Source organism: Oreochromis aureus, linkage group 12 (genome assembly GCF_013358895.1).
Source record: "Oreochromis aureus strain Israel breed Guangdong linkage group 12, ZZ_aureus, whole genome shotgun sequence".
Taxonomy (NCBI): domain Eukaryota; kingdom Metazoa; phylum Chordata; class Actinopteri; order Cichliformes; family Cichlidae; genus Oreochromis; species Oreochromis aureus.
The window spans coordinates 30,527,976-30,549,790 of NC_052953.1; the positions used below are offsets into that span (position 1 = coordinate 30,527,976).

The 21,815-nt window shown below is 41.0% G+C and overlaps 1 protein-coding gene across 1 annotated transcript in view; it reads left to right on the top strand.

Moving 5' to 3' along the window:
• The window catches only part of arvcfb (ARVCF delta catenin family member b), a 248,251-nt gene that overhangs the window by 83,486 nt on the left and 142,950 nt on the right, over window positions 1-21,815 (top strand). Inside the window, exon 3 of the mRNA XM_039620658.1 lies at window positions 10,513-10,608. The gene's annotated coding sequence lies outside the window, so the exon portion shown is untranslated. The remainder of the gene's footprint in view (window positions 1-10,512; window positions 10,609-21,815) is intronic.

Below are 21,815 nucleotides of genomic sequence, written 5' to 3' on the forward strand. Positions count from 1 at the left end.
CCTTGAGGCGACTGTTGTTGTGATTTGGTGCTGTATAAATAAAATTGAATGGAATTAATCTTCACAGAGGAAATCAACATTTCACATTCATGTTAAACTATTTTAAAAAGCACCACAGTTGCCTGACATTAGTAACGTATTAAAAAAAATCAGCATATGGGCTATATGGAGTGGGTATTTATTTAATATTTTGCACGAAACAAAACATTTTCATAAGATATGAGACATAAGATAAAAATTTCTAAAGCTCACATTAACTACTGACCTCATTTCTGGTGTGCAACCTAAAAACCTGTTCTTCCGAAAAATGATTAATTACCAGGTTTTAGGACTTATTCATTACGAGCACAGTTATCAGTAATATTATCAAAGAAGGGTTCTTCTCTGAAGTGTATGACTTTACAGTCTATTCATAAGGACCCACAGTACTTTAACAGTTTATAGAATATTTTAGAGTATTAATAAAAGCTTTGATTTTTTTAAATATTAAAAAGAGTATTATTGTTACTGTTTTGGGGTTGAGCATGCAATCCACATGCTGCAAAGTGAACGCAGAGTCCTGGGTGTGAATCTCAAGGCCATTTACTTTGTAGCTTCTCCCAGGTTTAAAAGAAATAAACACAATTTCTTGTAAGGAGCAAGAGGTTCACAACAGACTGCAACAGATTTGGGTTTTTTTGCTCATTTGTCACATTTAAGTCACAAATTAAAACAAATTGCCAACTTGACTCTAGTTAATCACAAACTGATAGCAGACTGACTCCAGGTTATTGTAATTTTTTCCCACCTTGATCCACCAAAGTTGTTTTACAACAAAGTGTGTAATAGACACACATGCAGAAGTTGCAATAGCAGCAGAGGGAGATATTTTATTTCAAGCCAACATGAAAATAATCACGGGAATGTGTTTAAACAGACATTATTAACACATTTACAGGTTAACCGTTTCTGGTGATTAAGGACCCTGAAATATACTTCATACGTTTTTAGCTCTCTACTGACTTTGTAGCTTCAAATATATTATCTCCCCCTGCTGGTAGAGCAACTTCTGCTTGCAGTAATGCAATTTCTGCATGCGTGGACATTTCACACTTTGCCTCTCCAAAACGTGAACTGTAATAGACACTGTTGTGCCTATTAAACGTTTTGCTGTGATACTGGGTTGCAAGTGGTTGCAGAAGAGGCGCCCCGTCTTCAAAACAAAAATTTCAAAGTCAACAAGGCTGCAAGATCATTGCACATAGCTGTAATAATTTCGGTTGTGTCAGTAGTTTTTGTTGCTTTAATATTAATACTTTATTATTCACTTATCAGCAGTTTAACTATGCACTTATTAACTATTAATCATGTTTTTTCCCAGCTTAACTATGTGAAATGAACTATATTTTGTAAAGGTTGATAAATGTAAAAAAAAAAAAAAAAAAAGCATACATGTAATCTCTTACTATTGTCTTTTTTTACTTTAACAGTAATTGCTTGTAACTATAAATTCATTTGTCTTTGAAATTCATTTAGTCATGTTGATAGTCAGAGTTTTGTCTTGTGAGCCTTCAGTGGACTAAACTGTCATTAAAGTAGTTTAGACTTGATTCACTTCATCTGGCTAGAGTGAAATACTGCATACACAATCATTAAGCATTAATAACAATCTAATAATGTAATGTCTATATAGTTTCCTATTACATTTTTTCTCCACATGGGTCCAACTGAAAATAATATAAAATGAAAAGAAGTGAGAATTGAAATCTATTATACGGTAGCAGCCATTTCCCTTTTAGCTCTTTTTCTTAGATGAGAACTGCTGCAGTGAATTACAGCTCCCAGAAAATGGAAATATGCAGAACAAATAATTGAATCTGAGACTTTGTGGACACAAGTCTGAAAATCTCATGACTGGATTTTTCATTTTCAGGAATGAAAGGTGGCTGGTGCTTTGCAGTGTAATATATATGACCAAAAGGAAACTTGGACCCACGTGAGATTATGTAGCCATTGCGTTGATGTGTTTTTTAGTCTTCGTTCACTTCGGCTGAATCATCTTTACGTGCCAAATTCAGGAAATTGTGTTGTACATATGTGTTTCTAAAAATAGCTGCTTCATTCAACCAGGAATATGATGGTGGTCGGTTCCATTTAGATTTCCTCCCACAGGGTGCTGTCCTTTCAGCGGCTGAATTGTATCATAGCTTCTGATGTAGATATATTTTGAGATGGACACTGTGCAAAATTTTTGAGCCAACCCTCACTTCTTTGTGTTTGCTAAGAAACAGAGTTTTTACGATTCTAATGAGCTGGAAATTCAATATTTGGTATGACCGCCTCTACTGTTTAACACATCATGAACTCTCTTAGCCAAGCTTGATTTAAGCAGTGTTCAGGAATAAATCTCCAGGCTTCTAGAAGGACTTTCCAAAGCTTTTCATTGGATGTTGGCTGCCTTTTATTTGATGATCCCTCGCTCCTTCATTAATGTTCAGCTCCATGCTCTGGGGAGGCCAATCCATGACTGATAGTGCCAATTGTCCCAATTATATTTCCAGATGGCATTGCATGGTTGATCAAAATCTGATTGTACTTTTGCACCATTTCAACAAGATCCCCAGCACCACTGGCTAATAAGCAGCCCCAAAACATGACAGACCCTCCACCGTGTTTTACAGATACAGATACACGCACTGTTGTGTCTCTCTCCTGGCCTCGTCTGTACATATATTTCCAGTCCAGTTCTTGTATAATTTGGGATACCTCAATCTTTTCTCCTGTTTCCCCTCCTTAAGAATGGCTTCTTGACAGCCACCCTTCCACTGATTTACAAAAAAGTATTGCTCTTTGGAAGCAAAGTATAAAGAAATTAGAGGTGACTCAAGACTTTTGCACAGTACTTTCTTTTTTGGATAACAAACGTTCACAATGGAAGAGGTCTCTGCCGCTGCTGTGGCACCCGTACTGACCCTTCAGGTACACTCCAAACTGTCACATGCACACACACAAACAAAACCATATCCGCTTTCAAGCCCCACTTCACATGAATGGCTGTGTTGTTCTGGTGTTTTTCACCAGTTAGCTGCAATTAGACTTTGGATTGTCAACAATTAATCATTTGTTCTTCCCTGGAGTTTTTATCCATTTTCCACTGCTAACAATATGTCCTTCTTAATTACACCGTAATCGGTATAAACAGAGTGTTTATTTTTGTGTAATGAACTGTAACTCATTAAAAAAAGGGGGCTGCATCACAGTCACCTTTAATTCAAGGTTGTTCAATGCATCATTTAAACCAACCGGAGCACAAACTGGGTGAATTTTCAGTCTTTTTTATCAAACATTTTAGACTGACGTCAATTTCAACAGCATAAAGTCTTTCTATATATGATTTTTTTATCCTGTCACCCTGGTGCTATTTGAACAAATGGCTGTAAATTAAAGTAGTAACTGCGAGTTTAATTCATTTTTGTACATTCTGATCGGGATACCTCATAGTTTACCCACTTTCTCTTTGTGTTTGGTAATAAGAGTGTGACTGGCTTAGTGTGATGGCTCGTATTCTCATTTCTGCTGCAAAAATAAGCAGAACGGTGTTTGATTTTTGTCACAGCTTTGACGCCCTCCAGCATACACCTGCCTCCCGCCCTCCCACTTCTCATTTTCTGACACCCCAGATAACGTCGTCTGCTGTCTTTGCATATGCTGACAAGAGGAGAGTGTTTCGCCAGGCTGCGGTGGTACACATTACATAACTGACAAAGGCAGGGTTGAGGCTGCCTGTCATGGGCAAATCCTCAATAGGTTGTTTGAGTGAAAAAAGCAGTTAAATACAAAAAGACACAAAAAAATCCTTCCTTGGCAGCACTGTTGTTCGATGAGGGAGGCTGATCCTCTATATGCCTTATGTGATGCTGAAGGTGATGTGGTTGAATTCACAATCACGCTCTCTGGGGCACACAGACACACACACACTGTAAGAATTCCATAAATCCATAGTCTGTGCTTTATTCAGTCATCACCTGAGTGTTATCATTCGATCTTACTAAGACTGAGATTATTTGATATGTGACGGCGTTATCATTCGAGGGCTTTACGTTACCGATTATTCATCAATCTGTGACAGCGTTTTTAGCGCGTTACTGCCATTAATCATTTAGAAGGAGACGTTGTCAGCTTCTTTTTTTATTACCAAGGCTGGATGACATCATTTTACTACACTGACAACAGCTGAGTATTATGTTCTTGAAAACGGTGATGAATGATTTCCCGACTTCGCAGACAGTAATCACAGATAGATAGATTTACTTTCACTACCTGTGATAATAGTATATCCATTTCGGTCTACAGAAGTTTCTGCTAACCTCATCTGCCACATCTAATACTGAAATTCTGTCCCTGAGTTGGCAAAGTAAAACCGTGTGTCACAGGAGAGTGGACTCGAGGAGCAAAAATGGATCTGGTAACAGATTTCGTGCTGTGCCAAAGGCCCAGAACCCATCAGTGCTGAGTTTGGTGTTAACACATGCAGAGACAAGAAGTAGTACATTTTAGGATATTGCTTTTACAACTCACTTTGGATCCAGCCAACTTGGTCAGGAATGTATTAGCCGAAATAGCCAGCATTACAGCCATATTCTGTATAAATATGACCTAAATATCATTCGATTTTCCCACAAATCTTAAAAGTACATAGAAAGTAAAGAGAAGACAGTTATATAAATGAAACAATTTCTTACTTTTAATCACAGATTCATGAGTGACAGAGGTATGTAGATATGTGACTTTAGCATACTGGCTCAGTTTTGCTGCAGTAACTGCAAAGAAATGGCTCCAGGTATTTCCACATTTCTTTTGGCCTAAGGTCCGGACTTTGGCTTGGTCATAACTTTCTCAGGATATTGTGTTCGCAGAAAGATTTCCAGGGATTTTTCTTTAGAATTTGCTTGCATGATTCAGAATTCATTGCTCCATCGATGATAACAAGGCATCCTGGCTCAGACGCAACAAAAACAGGCCCAAACAATGCTGCTAATACCGTCATGTTTCATAGATGAGACAGGGTTGCTATACTGAAGGCCAGTATTTTTTGTAGTATTCAAGTGCAGCATTTTGCTTTCTCCAAACAGCAGACTTCTCCTTTAAACTAAAAACGTATTTTCCGGTCTCATCCTCCCCCAAAACATTGTTACAGTTACCTTTTGAGATATTCATGTGATCTTTAGCAAGAGTCCTTTGTTCCAGTGGCCTTCTCCCTGCAGCCCTGCCATTTACACCATTATTGTTGAGCGCTCTCCTGATGGAGAGCAGCCTTTAGTTACTTAAACAGCATGCCCGGTGTCACCCGATTATCGCTTTATTGATTGAAACTGTGTGACTCTTATTTCACCTCCATATTGATCACTGATCCTTGAGGTTCACATGTTGAACCCACATGCTGTGTACTGAAGAAACATTTGGTTTCCTCATGAGCACCGTGATATGATCTCAATCCGTACAGTGCCGACTTTTGTTTGGCTGGTTCTGGGATAAATAACGCCAACGTCAATAATCTTGTGTCTGCTACTATCACAAGGTCAGTGGATGCAAAGGGGAACTCAAACATGAAGCTGTGATGTAACAAACCTAAATGATGGCTTCATTCTCACAGTCTCCTTGTAATAAATGTGTAACAAATTCAGCTGCTAAAATGTACAAGAAAGACCTGTAAATCTGTGCGCAGTCCAAATAACAAACAAGCCAGGCAGTTTCTCCTCCTTCTCTCTGTGCACCTTTCAAACTCCTCAGCGAGCTCTGTTACACTGTTTTGGCAGGAACTCTTTCTCTCTGTGCCTGGATTTTTCTCTTTTTTTTGATCACTTGTTCTTAGTTAACATCTTGAGAGGCATTTAGTTCTGATGAGGTGGAATATTTTCTTTCTGCCTTAAATTAAAGCAGTGTTAGCCAAGGTCAGCTCTTCATGATGAGTCTTGAAACCTGAGCTTCTCCTCTTTTCCTTGTGAGCCGAGCCTCTCCGTTTGTCTGGACTAACAATGACGCTCTGTAGTTTCCTTGTGTAGCTGCTGCACTTTACAAACACATTCTGCACACAGGGGGAGCATTTACAGTACAATGTGTCTTAGCTCTGCTTTCAGCTGCGCAGTTACCTTGAAATGCAGAGCTGTCAGGGGATTCTGTCTTAGAACAGCACGTTCCAAACAAGCTCCAATAAGGTGCAAGTTTCTTTCTTTCTTTTTAATCTATGAGAAGACAGAGAAGGCTATTTGAGTCATATGTAAACTCGAGGCATAACAATATTCCTCTCAGTGGCTTTAGCTGCTGTGTCCACATAATAAAGTTTGTTTTTGTGTTGGTACAGTCTGTCTTCCTTATAGCTCTCTGGACTAATATGCTGTGCTGTTTTGGGGTGGGTTTCCTGTTAGAGCACTGTATAGTTAGAGTTTGAAAAGTGCTTTATTAGGGTTAGGTTAAGTTTCTTTGAGTGTGAGGTTAGTTATTTCAGCATCCAGCTGTTGTATCTATGTGTTGTAAAATGCTATAATGCTGTTAAAACACGCCAAACAACACCCTGCAATATAGTGTGCTGTCTTCTGAATCATTATCATAAAATGCATGAGGTTTTGAACCTTAATCTCCGACAACCTGTTTTATAATATAAGTTATACATTGCGTTGGAACGTAACCCCAATGCATATTAATCCTCTTCAATTTATATTTTAGCATTTACGTTTCGCGTTGCATTTACATATTTGCCCAAACAATTAGTCAGATTGCTCAGATGCAATCACAAGTAACCTTCGTATGCGCCTCCAGTTCTTCTGTTCGAGTGCAAAGAGGCGCTGACAGCTGAAGAAAGGCCTTGATCATTGTAGCATTCCCCAGACAGTCAGACCTTCACTCAGTCAGTCAGTCAGCTCACTAGCTAACCCTCACTCAGCATTCATTATTAATCACAGAATTACACTGGGGCGCTCTGTGGGTTGAAGGGGGACAAGTCGTGATAGAATATGCAATTGTCTGCATAATACACAGCAGGCGAGGTATCAGGCGCTGATATGAAGCACAAATATTGCATGAGATTTCTGCACTTATTACTGTCAAATGATGGCGGCGGCGTCAGGGGCAACGGCGAAGACTGTGAGCAGGATCCACAGAACCAAGACCAGTGTAAATAAAATCTGATTGGATGGGGATATTGTGTGTATAAAAATCAGCTTGAGGCATGCAGTGATTTGCCCGCACAGAAAACTTTGTTGAACCTACTAGCTTATAAAAATGTGTTCTTGTCCACTCGTATTCCTCCGTGCTGCCCAGTGATGGACGTTGAAGCATTATGACCTCCGAAGCTTGAGCAATATGTTAGAATTGGCAATTTACCAACACCTCTTTAGCTACAGGAAGCTTTGCTGCCAAGTGAATAGTCACAGTCTCCCACTGATAACCGCTGGTCAGCTCCACAGAATTGTGTGGGAGGTAAGCACCATTAGCTGGGATGAGACAGGAGTGTCATTCATTCATTCATCACAAATGACTGCTGATCTTTTCATTCCCAAACCGGCTTGTTGTTCCGCTGGCCTGCCACTTACAAGAGCATTGCATCACTTTAAATAGAATCAAATGCGTATGAATCAAAAGGAAACTCTGAGCCGTGACTGTGTGTTGACATAATCTCGATTCAAGAGCGATGTAAGGCCTCCTCTAGAATCCGACGAGACACAGAAAGAGAGAGAGAGACAGCGACGAGGTGAGAACTAATCCGGCCGGGTTTAGCTTCGTCTTTGATGTTTGTACCAGCAATCCAAGGTGCTCAGAGCCTATCTGTCCTTGAAGTGAACACACCCAGGAATCCCTGGAGAGGAGGAAAATATTCTAATCACAGAAAAAACTAAAACCTAGAGAGGAAAGTTTACTTCCCCCCCCATCATAGTTAATGAAACATTGCGTGCCATCACTACTCACCGATGCATATTTGGCCTGGAGTTAGAGCGGCATCTGGAAATACTTAACATGGCGAGCGCAGTAGTTCATGTAGCAGATTTTGACCATGAGTTCATGCAGACTTTAGGTGGTTATATTCGCTAAATTGTCCAAAAAAGAAGTCTTTAAAATTCAGGTGATGTGGGACAATTTTTTTCTCCTTTCACGCTTCATCTACTTCACAGACAAGTAACTCTTTTGAAATGTGTTGTTTTTTAAAAAAAAATCAAAAATCAGTCAGAATCCCAGTTGTATCTGTGCCTAGCTGCTATTTAATATTTTAGGTGAACTACTGATGAACTCAATTTAGAAACTGTGTTTATTTGAGTGCACTTGAGTGCAGTGTTTCTTGATATGAGGCAATTTTTAAGGAACCATTACATCCTACTAAAACCATAGCCCTGAAATGAAAGTTGGCCTGCAAGGAAGTGCGTATACGCTCGTGTTTGATTTCATCATCAGTGACATCTTCAAGGGTCTAGTCAATCCAGCGGTTTTGCTGCCAGGCTTTTGTTTTCTCAGCCATCAAAGGAAGAAGAGCCTCTGGACAGGTTTACGTGAATGGCAGAATGATTCATCCCATGGTATGAAGCATCAAAACCAATTTGCACTGCAGTATTGGACACTGGCCTTTTTTCTTTCTTTCTGTCTGTGATGTCTATATTTCGGAGGCGTTACAGTGTGAATATTAAGGTCAGCTTGACATATTGGTTGGTTGAAAGTAGAGAGTGTGTTCCCTCATTATTAAGAATAACATATTCGTCAGAGCGCTGTCTGTCTCCTGTATTTATTTAGGAATAAATCAGCAGGCACAGTTTTTTTCTAGGGGTCTTTCTGGGAGAATATTAGCGTCTGGGAAAATATCAGCATGTTTTCTACCTACTGATATCAACAAAAAAAGAAAATGGCTGTCTAAAAAAAAAAGAAGTAGAGCACAAGTTCCTCAAAAAAAGAATTATGAACTTTAAAAAATGAAAATTATATTTGTCCATATTTGATGTAGACACACAGAAAGGTCTAGTGGATCTAAAATTTAACCTTGTGGTACACTTTATATGTCTTTGAATAAAAGCTCTATGGCACTACAGTACTGTGCAAAAGTCTTGAGACGCCCCTCATTTTGTATATTTTGCTTCCAAGTAGCCAGATTTCCTCGTCATTTTTAAAGGGGTCTCTAGCAAAAGTTCTTCAGGCTTTCTGAAGATTCTCAGAAGGTTTTTTGAGGGCGACACTGGCATTGGTGACCATTTTTAGGGGAATGTTTTTTCACCAACAAAGCGATTAGCCAAAAACGTGAAAACTATTAGTTAAAATGTGGCGTATTTTGGCATCGTGGGCAGTATGTCCTTAAATTTGTGGAAACTGGATAACAACATGCATCTGGCCCTTCAGCTGATCCATCTACTGATTGCTGAAGCCTCAATCAGAAATGGTCTCAGTGGAAAGGCGGCTGTCATGAATCTGATCTGGACTGATCAACAGGTCTTATGGATTGATTCCAAATTTGTTACAAATAATTGTCAGTACATATGGAGCAGGTGAGGGAGAGAGGTGAGTGTCTACAGCCATCTTTGAACAACGGTTGAGGCCCTGTCATGGTTTGGGGCTGTATTTCAGTCAGTGTTGTTTGGGATCTTATCAAAATTGATGTAATTACGCAGAAAGGTACGGTCAGATTTTGATCCACCAGCATGGCAATGATTTCAAACACATAGTCACTGCAGTAAAAGCCTACATAGACAGAAAAACACAGAGTGGAGCACAGTCAGTCATGGACTGGCCTCCCCAGAGTCCAGACCTCAATGTTACTAAAGCAGTGCAGGGTCATCTTGACAGAGAACAGAACAAAAGAAAGTCAATGTCCAAAGAAGAGCTTTGAATGTCCTTCACAAGCGCTGGAGAACTATGAAGGACTCTTAAAAGGAGTTCATGCTGCATTGAAGAATAGGTGGTCATACCAAATATTGACTTCCCATTTATGTATGCACATGTTTCAATAACTCATTGCACTAATTTCCCATTTACCTAGAAAAAAAATGTGGTTGTGCAGGAATTTGTATACTAATGCATATCAACAATGCAGTGTCAGCATCTTTTTTTATTTGTATTGAGTTTTCTCAACATTTTGTGGTCCGTTAGTCAAATTTTAGCTGTGGAAAGGTTTCTTGTTTCTTAGGCATGGTTGTGTTAAAATAGATAGCAGCTGTTGGCCCACAGTACATTTTAAAGACATGTGCATCGTTCCAAAACTTACAAAACGTCCATCTTGGATTACCTTAATCCCCACAACAACTCAGCACATTTTTAAAAATTAATTTAAACAGTTTGATGACTAAAATCCCACCCTGCACCAACAAATAACAAACGTAACCTTATGTGGTGTTCTCATGTCCCTTTAGTTTACAGAGCAATTGAAACTCCTTTATGCAACATCCCCTGACATCTACATGTCACAATAAAGCTTCTCGACTGCGGCTAGCCCCGGCATGTAGTGCAAGGGCCCAATTAGTCCTACTTGCAGCTTTAATTTTTCATGTTGTGTTTAATCCACAGATCTTCCCTGGCAGACTGAACAAACGAGTTGACTCCAACAGAGCTACGCCTCTCTTCAGTCTACTTGTGGTCTGACGGCACTCGCCAACATCAAAGGTAAGCCCCCCTTTCTCTCTACACCTCCTGCTTCCTTTAATCACTTTGTTCAGTTCATCATTGCAGTAATTGCATTTCCTGATTTTTTTTCCCCTTGTCTTGCAAATCCGAGACTTTACTTTCTCTGTTATCGCGCCTCGAAGGAGCTTCCTTTCAATTGGCTTTGTCGCTCAGGTGCCTTATGTGCTTTTTATGTCAATACATTGAGAGGCGTTTTCTCTCCAGTAACTGTGCTCTTATTTCAGCGATCCACGCGGTTAAATCACTGGTGGTAAATGTCAGTAGAAAAGCAATGTTAGCTCTCTGCACAGACTATAGGGTGTTTTAGAGGTGAACAGGAGATGACGTTGTTCTGGTCCAGTTTCTAAAAACAAACCGTGTAATTGAGTATTTGAGGTGTGAGTCAGACATATATAAGTGCAAGACGCAATTCTCAAGTCTCGGTTAAGTTCCACATTGATGTGGTGGAAATAATTAAGTTCATTGCTTCTGCCGAGGCTTTTAAAAGAGCAAATATCAAATATCTTGATCATCAGAAAAGAATGCATTGTAATTATGAATGAATCAGTGCCCGCTGTGATTAAATTAAGACCTAGGCTTTAATTCAGTTTCTCTGATGCCTTGCTGTGGCTTATCTACCTGAGCTCGGGTCACCATATCGAAACCTGTAGACTATGTTACACAATCTTATTCAACAGACTCCCAGTTAATTTGGTTAGGGTGTTATCAGAGTTTAGCTGACTTCTAATGCCAGTCTGTTGCTAACCTCAAACACATAGTATTTAAGAGGATCTAGTCCCTCTGGATCAATCATAGCATAAAATCAGCTTGCATCACAGTGACTATGCTTAATAAACATTCATGAGGTCTTTGAGTCCACTGGCATTTTTATATAGCTTTATAACAACACAGCAAACAAAGTAATGGCAGCTAGTGGGCTTGCAATACAAATGAATGCAGCATTTAAGTTATATTGCATATTGTATCTACATCATGGTAAAAAGAAAAGTACACCCTCTGTCAATTCCAAGGTTTTATATATCAGGTAATAATAAAAGATTCTGTAGAATTTACCAGGTCTTAAAATGATGTAAATACAACTTGAGGTGTTTTTTTAATTATTTATTATATATATTATTTATCAAGTCTTATGTATTTATTTAACAGTAATGCAGAAGCAGTGTTTGGAAAGCTGACTCTACAATACTTTGGGATAAAGAGGAGTTCATGGTGGACTCAATGCCTGCAAAACAAGTCCAAATCATCACTCTACCACTACCATGCTTGACATTTGATATGGGGTGTTTTTGCAGTGTTTTACCAAATGTAGCACTTTGCTTTATGGCCAAACTTCTCTGGACAGATGAGGTGCCACTTCGCCAGACTAAACAGTACTACCATGCTCTTTCTTTTTATCAGACAGACAAGACTTTCTCCTAAAAACTCTTACAAACAAGCCACATTTATTCAGTCTTTTTCCAATTGTAATATTATGAACTTTAACATCTGCAGTTTGCCTACCGGGCAAACAGGTCGGTGGATGATGCAGTGAATATGGGGCTGCATTACATCCTGCAACACCTCGACCGCCCGGGAACTTATGCCAGGATCCTGTTTGTGGACTTTAGTTCGGCTTTTAACACCATCGTGCCTGAACTTCTCTCTTCCAAACTCTCCCAGCTCAGCGTGTCTCCAGCTACCTGTCAGTGGATCACCAGCTTCCTGACAGACAGAAAGCAACAAGTGAGGCTGGGGGAGATCACCTCTGAAACTCGGTCCCTCAGTACTGGTGCCCCTCAAGGATGTGTCCTCTCACCACTACTGTTCTCCCTCTACACTAATGACTGCACCTCCAAGAACTCGGCTGTTAAACTCCTAAAGTTTGCAGATGACACCACCGTCATTGGCCTCATTCAGGATGGTGATGAGTCTGCATACCGGCAGGAAGTTGAGCGGCTGGTACTCTGGTGCAGTCAGCACAATCTGGAGCTGAACACTCTTGAAACTGTAGAGATGACAGTGGACTTCAGGAGACATCCCCAACTCTGCCCCCCTCATCATGTCAGACAGCCCTGTGTCGACTGTGAAGATCTTCAAGTTCCTGGGTACCACCATCTCCCAGGACCTGAAGTGGGAGACCAACATCAACTCCATCCTCAAAAGACCCAGCAGAGGATGTACTTCCTGAGACAACTGGGGAAGTACAGTCTTCCACAGGAGCTGCTGACCCAGTTCTACACTGCAGTCATTGAGTCTGTCCTGTGCTCCTCCATCACAGTCTGGTATGGTGCAGCCACTAAACAGGACAGGAGCAGACTGCAGCGGACTGTACGGGCAGCAGAAAGGATCATCGGTGCCCCCTGCCCTCCATCCAGGATCTGTACCTCTCAAGAACCAGGAAACGGGCAGGGAAAATCATCACAGACCCCTCACACCCTGGACACAGACTTTTTGACCTGCTGCCCTCTGGCAGACGGTACAGAAGCCTGCAGACCAGGACCACCGACACAGGAACAGTTTCTTTCCCTCGCCATCTCCCTCCTAAACAGTTGACCTGTCACACTGCTCCCCACTGCCAGACTGCAACTGCACCTTATGTACATTCTGTAGTATTCATTCCACCTCATTTCATTTCTGTATTTTATGTACATAAGTTTAGTTATTTATAGTTGGTTTACACAGCTTTGTGTATGTATGTGTATGCATGTGTAATGTATATATAGATGTGTGTGTGTGTGTGTGTGTGTGTGTGTGTGTGTGTGTGTGTGTGTGTGTGTTTTACATTGCTGTGCTTGATAGCCACCATCTACCGGAACCAAATTCCTTGTATTTGTCTGCACATATACTTGGCCAATAAACACGATTCTGATTCTGATTCTGATTTAACTGAAGCCTGTAGAGTGTGAGATATAGCTCTTAGATTTTTTTAAGTATTACATGCGCTGACCTTTGGATGAATTTGCTTGGACATCCACTCCTAGGAAGATAGGTAGCTGTTTTGAATTTTTTTCAGAGGTGAATAATTTTTCTCACTGTGCAGTCTTCTATTTCTTGTGGCTGCTCACTTTTGGACAGCACAGCGGATCATCTGCCTCGCTTTGATCCTATCTCTAGCAGCCTCCTCTGTCATAGAAAGCCTCTGCGCGCCCTCCTTCCATATATTCATGACTCTTTTCTTTCTCACTGTAGAATCGTGGAATCTTTTGGAAACAGCCTTATAACCTTTCCCTGTCAGCAGCAAACTCTAAGATCATTGCTGATGTCTTTCCTGCTTGGCATTGTGTTAACACACACCTGAATGCCCAAACCAGCAAACTGGTAAAACCTTTGCTTTTTCTGAGGCGTTCACACTTACTACTTACTTTCTTAAATCCTATATAAGCAGTAATCGTCTGCTTAGTTTCTTAAGACTGCTTCTGCATTTTAGTATATGTCATGTTTTGTAGTTTGTCTCAGGTTTTATTTGCCATATTTTATAAAGAGGTGTACTTTCTTTTCACCGTGAGGTTACTTTGTATGTAATATGAAGTAAGATTTTCCACATTATACAGGACAGGCAAACACCAACTGAATTTCTTTTCTTCTAGCTGTGAAAATGTTTAGTTATGGAGGCCACACACCTCGCTAAGCTTTGCTTATCCTGGCGTCACTCAACAATGCTCCTGTGGGCATTAGCACTCACTTTAATGTTCCTCAAAGAAATGCGACAGGAATACTAAATCAGAGGGAGGATCAGTCCTGGTGACAGTGCATTTCTTTCTTTTATTTGCTGTTGCATCCCTGTTGGAAGTGTTCAAAGCATCTTTGTGCTGTTAGAATATCACATATGTACTGGAAATGGCAATCATCTTTCAGTAACATGTATTACATGGTCAACCTAGCAATTCACTTTTAAAAAATGCTTTTTTACTTGTTCTTTTCAATAACAAGTGTTTGATGAATCCTGTGTCATTTTTTTAAAGACAAAAAGAAACTATAAACTATCACTTCATCACTATAGTATCTGCAACGGCCTGTAAGTCCTACTTCAAGCTGACTTTCATGTTCTTGAGTAGCTCTTGAGCAGCTTATAAAGGCTTCCTGTGGCTGAGCAAAAATATCCAACACAGCAGCTAAGTGTCTGTCATTATGATGAATCACTTAGCTGTCAGTCACACTCCATGAGAGCTTTGACGTATTGGACGTCTTAGCAAAGGGTAAAAAAATCTCTTAAATGGCTGAAATTGCTGGCTCTGCGATGACACTTTAAGGTGAAGCAATACTACTAATATTTCCAATTTGTCTTCTGACTATATGAAACATCAACAGCAGAAAGAGATTAAAGACTGCACACACACACACACACACACACACACACACACACACACACACACGCACACACTTGGAGGAGCAGGTGTTTTTAAGTACCCAATTGTGCCGCTGTGAGCTGCATCCTCAGATGTGCATCAGATGGGTTTAGGCAAAGAATTAATTTGAGCTGCCTCTAGAAGGGGTAAATTGGCAGTAAGGGGTGGGGTGGACTGGGGGAACAGCACCACCCACCTAGTCCCTAATCAGGTGAATGTTCCTAACTCAATATCGGGCACCAATGGTCACACTCAATTATCCTCATCCTCTACCTCCCAATCTGTTCCCCCAATTCCCTAATAACCCCCTAACCAACTCCCTCAAGATATGAGGCTTCTGCTCTTGTTGGCCTCCTCAGGAGCGACACATCCACTCAGTCTCTGGTCTCTGATTCTTAAAATTTACCAAAGTCAAAATGAAAACAGTGGATATTTGGGGAATATGTAAAAAGTTTAAAGATTCACACTTAGCATGAATACTGGGAAAAGGCAGTAATAGCTCTGTTGTAAGCTAACCTGATGTGAATCTGAATCTCACAAATTAGCATGCCATATTTTATGTTTTATCTTCATTTGAAATGTACCATTGATTGAAAATTAGATCATCATAAAACAAACACTGAAAAAAAAACCCTAAAAACTAATATCACATCATTTGACTCGCCTTAAACTTCCAAAATACCTCCCGGCTGCAAAGCATTAAGGATTTAACACCCAGTCCTCAGTGGAATGACAGGCAAGTTTCCACACTGGCTGTTTCAGATGGTGATACGAGGTAAACTGCTGGTACACCACATCGGCAGCCATAACTCCTGGTGTGTGTCTGTACACAGCACTGCTTTACACCAGAGGAGGAAAAGAAAGGACAGAGATCAAATCTTTGCCGTTCCACCTTTCACTGGTCAGAGCGTTTTTGTAATTTAGGCAGATAACCAGACCGCTGGCGCCTCACTCCTTTAAAGCTGTTCTTGAGAATAACATCAGTTCAAATGTCTGCCAGTTTACTACAGAGAGGGGTTTGATGGCAGAGGGTCTTGTCATTGGAAGATTTGTTTTAGGGGAGTCCAACAGACCTGATGAATAAAGTGCCAGGGATTTATTACAGGATTTTCCAGCAGGCCTTTGAAGTGAGCGACTGCTGCCTCTCATCTACCAATCCACACTCAAAAATGTGGCCGTGTGGATATATTTATTACCGGGCTATTTTTAGAGTGGAGAGTTTTTGCTAAAGCGCGTTCACTGCTGAGGAAAAGCCTTGCAACAGCGCAAGTGAAGCGTCAGCTCTGCACATGGAATATGAGCTTGTTTTCCTTTTAATTAAAGATGTTTACGCCTTAAGAGTAGTGAGATGTAACCCACTTCTCTTTGTGGAATTAATTAAACATTTTTCTTTTTTTTCTTTCCTTTTTTTTAATATCATCTCTTTGATTAGTTTTCATTCCTTCCACACATAAACTTCATGTAGTGGCACACACAAGTGACACTCCACACCCCTGGAGTTGTATTTTGATATGTTTCCACCACATAAAGTTTGGGAGTAATTAGGGCGTATCTAAGACCATGGCTATGTTTTTATCCCCTCTGACCCAGGCCATTATCAAACATCTGCTGAACCAAAGCCAAAAATAAAAAAAGAGGGCTGTCATGGTGGAAGAGGGGAATTCTTCAGATGCCCCCTCCCTGACCATTCTGGGCTATTTTAAGTATGGCCAGAAGTTGGTGTTTAATGATAAGCTGTGGGGCGTAGCTGACATGCCTGCTATATAATTCCTTTTATGACTCAGGAAGCAATGGTTACATTGCCCCCCTAACCCTCCAGGGGTGAGAATCATTAGAGTCTGTCCGCAAGTATGCCCAATCAACATGGCCTGTGGGACTCTATTTCTGTCACTTACCTCAAGTAGTGGATAACTTTGAAAATAGACAAGGATGCTATTTTTGAGCGCAGTTTTCCATTTCCCAGCCCTGTTTCCATTTTGAAACCTGACCGGCTGATTACCGTAAACTCATACCAGACATAAATGTTTTAGGAAGAACAATTCATTTAAAAATAGTAGATTCTCAAGAGTTATAATGAGAGATTTTGTTCCTGTACACGGGAAATGAAACATTTTCTTTTGCTCAGATGGTTGTGGAGTTTAACTTTGGAAGCACATTCTCCTTGGTAGTACTGCAAGAAAGAGCCAGACTCCACTCCAAATAAATAAATGATCAGCATGTAGGAAACTTCAAAGAGGGATTGTATGCTTCAAAGGCCCTTATTGGTGCTCACCAGATCCTATTGTAAAAGAAGGCTCTTTTTATGCACACATGTACACACCCTTTGAAACCCATACATTCTGTTTTGGTATCCAAAGCTGTTTAGGATTCAAATTCTCGCATCTGCATTGGTGAACCCCTGCTGAGCTAGACCGCCTCCTCGAGACGAGATCAGCTAGAAAATATCCAGAATGCTTTGATGTAATGCACCTCCTGACTGAGTGTCAGCTCTTCATTTTTGTAGAGAACCTTCTTGTTTAACCTTCTAGTGTCTGCCACGTCAACCAATATGCAGTATACAGCATATCATGACTTGTAAATGAATGTAAATGTCTTTACTGATGCACACTGAAAAAAATGACAGTTTCTTAACATGGCAGGTCGTTAAAAACGTGACAGTTTCTTGGAAAAATGTCTATATTTTTGTTCATTGGGCAATCCACCCTGGCAAAATTGGAATGTTTTAAATAATTTTTCTTCTTTTAACTGTTTTTCTCCCACCACAGACTTTCTCTATCAGTTGCTATTGCACACTAACAATACATTTTCAATTAATCACATTATCACCCTTCACCAGTGAACAGGGGAATCTGGAGGCCCTGGGATAGCTGCCAACTTTGCATGATTAATGTTCCAGCTGTAAAAAATGGAGCTACACTTTGAGTAATGAAGCTTTTTTTTAAAATATAAAAAGCATTTTTTTATTTTTTAATAAAATGTGGACAAACTTTAATAATATGATGACGCTCCAATACTTGTTTCTTTGAGTTTACTACAAAGTCAGGTAGTTGAAAGACTCGTATGGTGTTTGCTACGGTTCACTTCTGTTTTAATCTCTTCCATTTTCTCTTTTGTCTTCCCTTTATTTCTCTTTCCCGTCTCTCCCAGCTCTCTGTTCCTCTTCCCGTTTCATCCCTCTGCTTCTGTTTTGAGAGAGGGATGTCTCTTTTCTAACACCTCTCAGCCTGCTTATCTACTAGGTCTGTATTACTGTGGGTTTTGTATGTCCAACCACCCATTTGTTATCGTGCCGTCAGCCCCCTCGATATCACACCACCGTCAGTTATGAATATCGGGCTGTGTGTGTGTGTGTGCCATTGATGTGTGCTGTAGCCTGCTAATGTTATTTGGAAATCCTGATTGTTTATGATAGATGGCGTGTGCGTGCGTGCCTGATACCAGGCCTGGGTGTCCGTTTGGGTGGCTGTGGGAATCTTGCATGTGTTGGATTTGTGCCTGTAACAGCGCCTGTGTGTCAAAATGCATTATGGCTCTCTGCATGACTATATCCAATGACAGCGCCGTTCCTCCACGCTTATGCCTATGACTGTTCATTTGTAGGGCTGAGATCATATCCAGAAAGAAAAGAAAACAAACAAACACAAAAAAACCTTTGCTTTTGTGAGTCTCCACTGTGCTGTTGCATCCCCTTTGTTGTTTTTAGAATTGGTGGATTAGGTGTTTATTTTTCATCCCTGATATTCTTGCAGATCTGCAGTGAATGTTATCTTCGGTGCCAGGATTGTCTTAATTATAAGAAAGGCTCAAACTTCTGAAAGCAAACACATAATTGGCACCCTGCAGTGCATCCTCATTAATGTGTTTGCTGTGCTGGCCTGCAGTATCAGAGACTTTGTAGTCACCCTTTATGAGGAGAATCTGAGCATGTCCCTTCAGGGTGTTGGCTGGAGAAACCTCGGCCAGAGTTAAAAAGATTTGTCGGTAACAGATACACTCTTTGTGTTATAACCCTATTTGCTTTATCCAGTCACCCACCCTAATTGTTCTATTTTCATCTATCACGGTGGTCTTTGTTAAAGCTTGTGTATCCTATCTTGGCCAGCAAACAAGCCGTTTGTTTGACTTTGATCTGGAGGCATGCGTCAGCCATTTGATGTCACTCATCCAGCCTTTTTTGGGTCTGGGTGTGTTAAATGACCTGGTGCCCCCTCTTCCTCCCCCTTCTCTTCCCTCCCTTCTTGACTTGGAAGATCTGTAAAACCGCGACCGACACTGAACATGGAGGATTATGATGTTCGCTCAGCCGCCAGCATCCTGGCCTCAGTGAAAGAGCAGGAGGCACGTTTCGAGCAGCTGACCCGCGCCCTTGAGGAGGAGCGTCGCAACGTCAACCTACAGCTAGAGCGTGCCAATCTGCCTCCCAACCCCCCCACCAGCCAACCGCTACCATGGCAGCAAGTGGTGATGCAGGTAAATGATGCCAGCACACTGGCCAACCACCCCCCTCCACTCCTTGTCTTTTTCAACCACCAACCTGCGCTATCATGTATCTCCCTCCCTGCATCTCTCTCAAAAAGTGACATTCACCTCTTCTGCTCTCGCCTTCCATCTGAGCGGGCTCATCCCATCACCATGTTTGTTCATGGTCATTGCTTTTCATCATTCGTGGGACCCCCCCGTAATCTCTCTGTTCAATTTCCCTGTAATTTTGATACTTGTACCCATTGTATGACTCCAGTGTCCTGGATGTTGTTCAGTAATCTGCTGTGCGGTGACTCATCTTTAAAAGCGAGCTAATGAGATTCAACCTCTCATTCTGTCTTCTTTCGCCCCCTCCTTCTATGCCACTGCCATCCAATCCCATCTCCTTTCACCCACTGGTCTTTGATATTGTCTGGTGGTGGTGCTGATTGGATGTGGCCTTTTGCCCAGCCCTGGCCAGCGTCTGGGGGACATTAGAGTCCTGGCGAGGGCTTCTGTCAATACTGGCTGACTCTGCAAGAGCAGGAAGTGCAAGATGTAGAAATAAGACAGCTGCAGTCTCCTTAAAAATGACAACAGTCACAACATGCACATTCATTTGCATGCTACAAACTGATGGAAAATGTTGCAATTAAAGCTTTTTTTGTTAAGAACGCCCTGGTCAGGTGACACAAATTCTTATTTTTCTGCTTATTTTCAGTCTTTGAAGATCTGACTAACCTACACATTTCAATTTTGCTGACTTTCCCAGAGCATCCTCTCATGTTTTCACTCTCGGGCATAATCACTTCTTTGAAGAAACCCTTTCAGACTGTACACATGTTTTACTAACTAGAATTTGAAAGCACAGTTTGGTGATGCAGCACCTGTGGTGCTCGGATACATCACCTTTAATCACAGAGAAGGAGGCGGTCTCATGTATTATTGATGTAGCAAGACGTGCAGAGAGAGAAATGCTTTGTCTACATTTGCCTGTGCTTGTATTTTCCCATAGTCACAATTTGTTAACAGTCAGTGCTAGTGTTTATTTTTTTAAAGGGCTTGCTGCAAATTTGGTCTCATGAAGGGTTAATGAAGAGAATGTGGGAAAAGTGTAAAAGGGTAAAATAAACTTGTCAGCCCCTCACACCAAAAAGGTAATATATTGCTCTGTGAGAGAAGGAGGGAGAGAGAGACCCTCCCCTCCCCAGAGGTTAGCCTAATTTGGAGAACAGTGAATTGGCTCTCACTCACAGACATCCCCCTACCCTGTTTGTGAACCAAGGGGTTAATTTGGCACAACTGAATACTGCTGTTTACCTGTTTATGTCACTTTAAAATGTCATTTCATCACCAGGAATTATTCTGCTGGCGTTATCGTAAATGCTTAAATGCCAGAACAATTTCTATTCAGGCATTTGAGGGTGGAAGGGGACGTTGATCAGTGCTTGCTCGGGGCCAAAAAGCTCCCAAGTCCTTGGCAGCAGCCTTTGCCCAGCCTTTCTGTGCCAGGTGTTACCGTGTCTGTGTCGTGAGATGCTCTCCATTCAAAAAACGATGTAGCACGAAGGATGAGGAATTCATCAGGTTTATCTCTTTATCTCTGCCTCCTCCTTGTTCAGCTCCCAAACACACACACTCACATGCAGTCCAACAGCTGTATGATGGATTACGATGGCGCATGGATCATTGACTCAAGGTTCAGATTCACAATCCCGGGGCCAGACTCCATGCATAATTATTTCAAGTTGATGTCAGGAAAGAAAAAAGTGGACCTGCTCTGATGAATGAAATCACATGCAAGTAGACACCTAATGAGCGCAGTAAGCCACTGATCTTGATAGCACCCCACCACAGGGCGCTCACCTCGGCACAGACTGGGTCTCAGCATCAGTGGGCAGTGCACGCTCGTTTATGCCTTTATCACTGTTGTCAGCTTTTTAACACAGGCTGCTCAGTGGGCAGCAAATAAACAGAAGCGATGGGTTATTTATACATATCCTCACTGCACTTCATGACCTGTTACAAATGAAGCACTCTGATGCTCAGTGCTCTCAAGTTTCTTTTATAGTGCCCTGAACACAAACTAATTGATTCAAATGCATCATACAATCATGGTTTGACAGGCTCATTTGGAAATATAGCAGATTTTCCAAAATAAATTTGAAGCCAAGGCTTGTCCGTATAGTATTGTAAGGAAGAGGACTCCCTTACTACATTTATTTGTATTATATTATCTGTATAGCACTTTAGAGCACACCTTTCACTTTATTAAAAGCACCTTATCAAGCACTTTATTTAGCTTTGCACTTTAAGCATGGATTTGCACAGTAAAACATTTGCACACAAGAAGTTTAAATATTTATTGATTATTTATTGGGAATTTTAAAATCAGTTGGT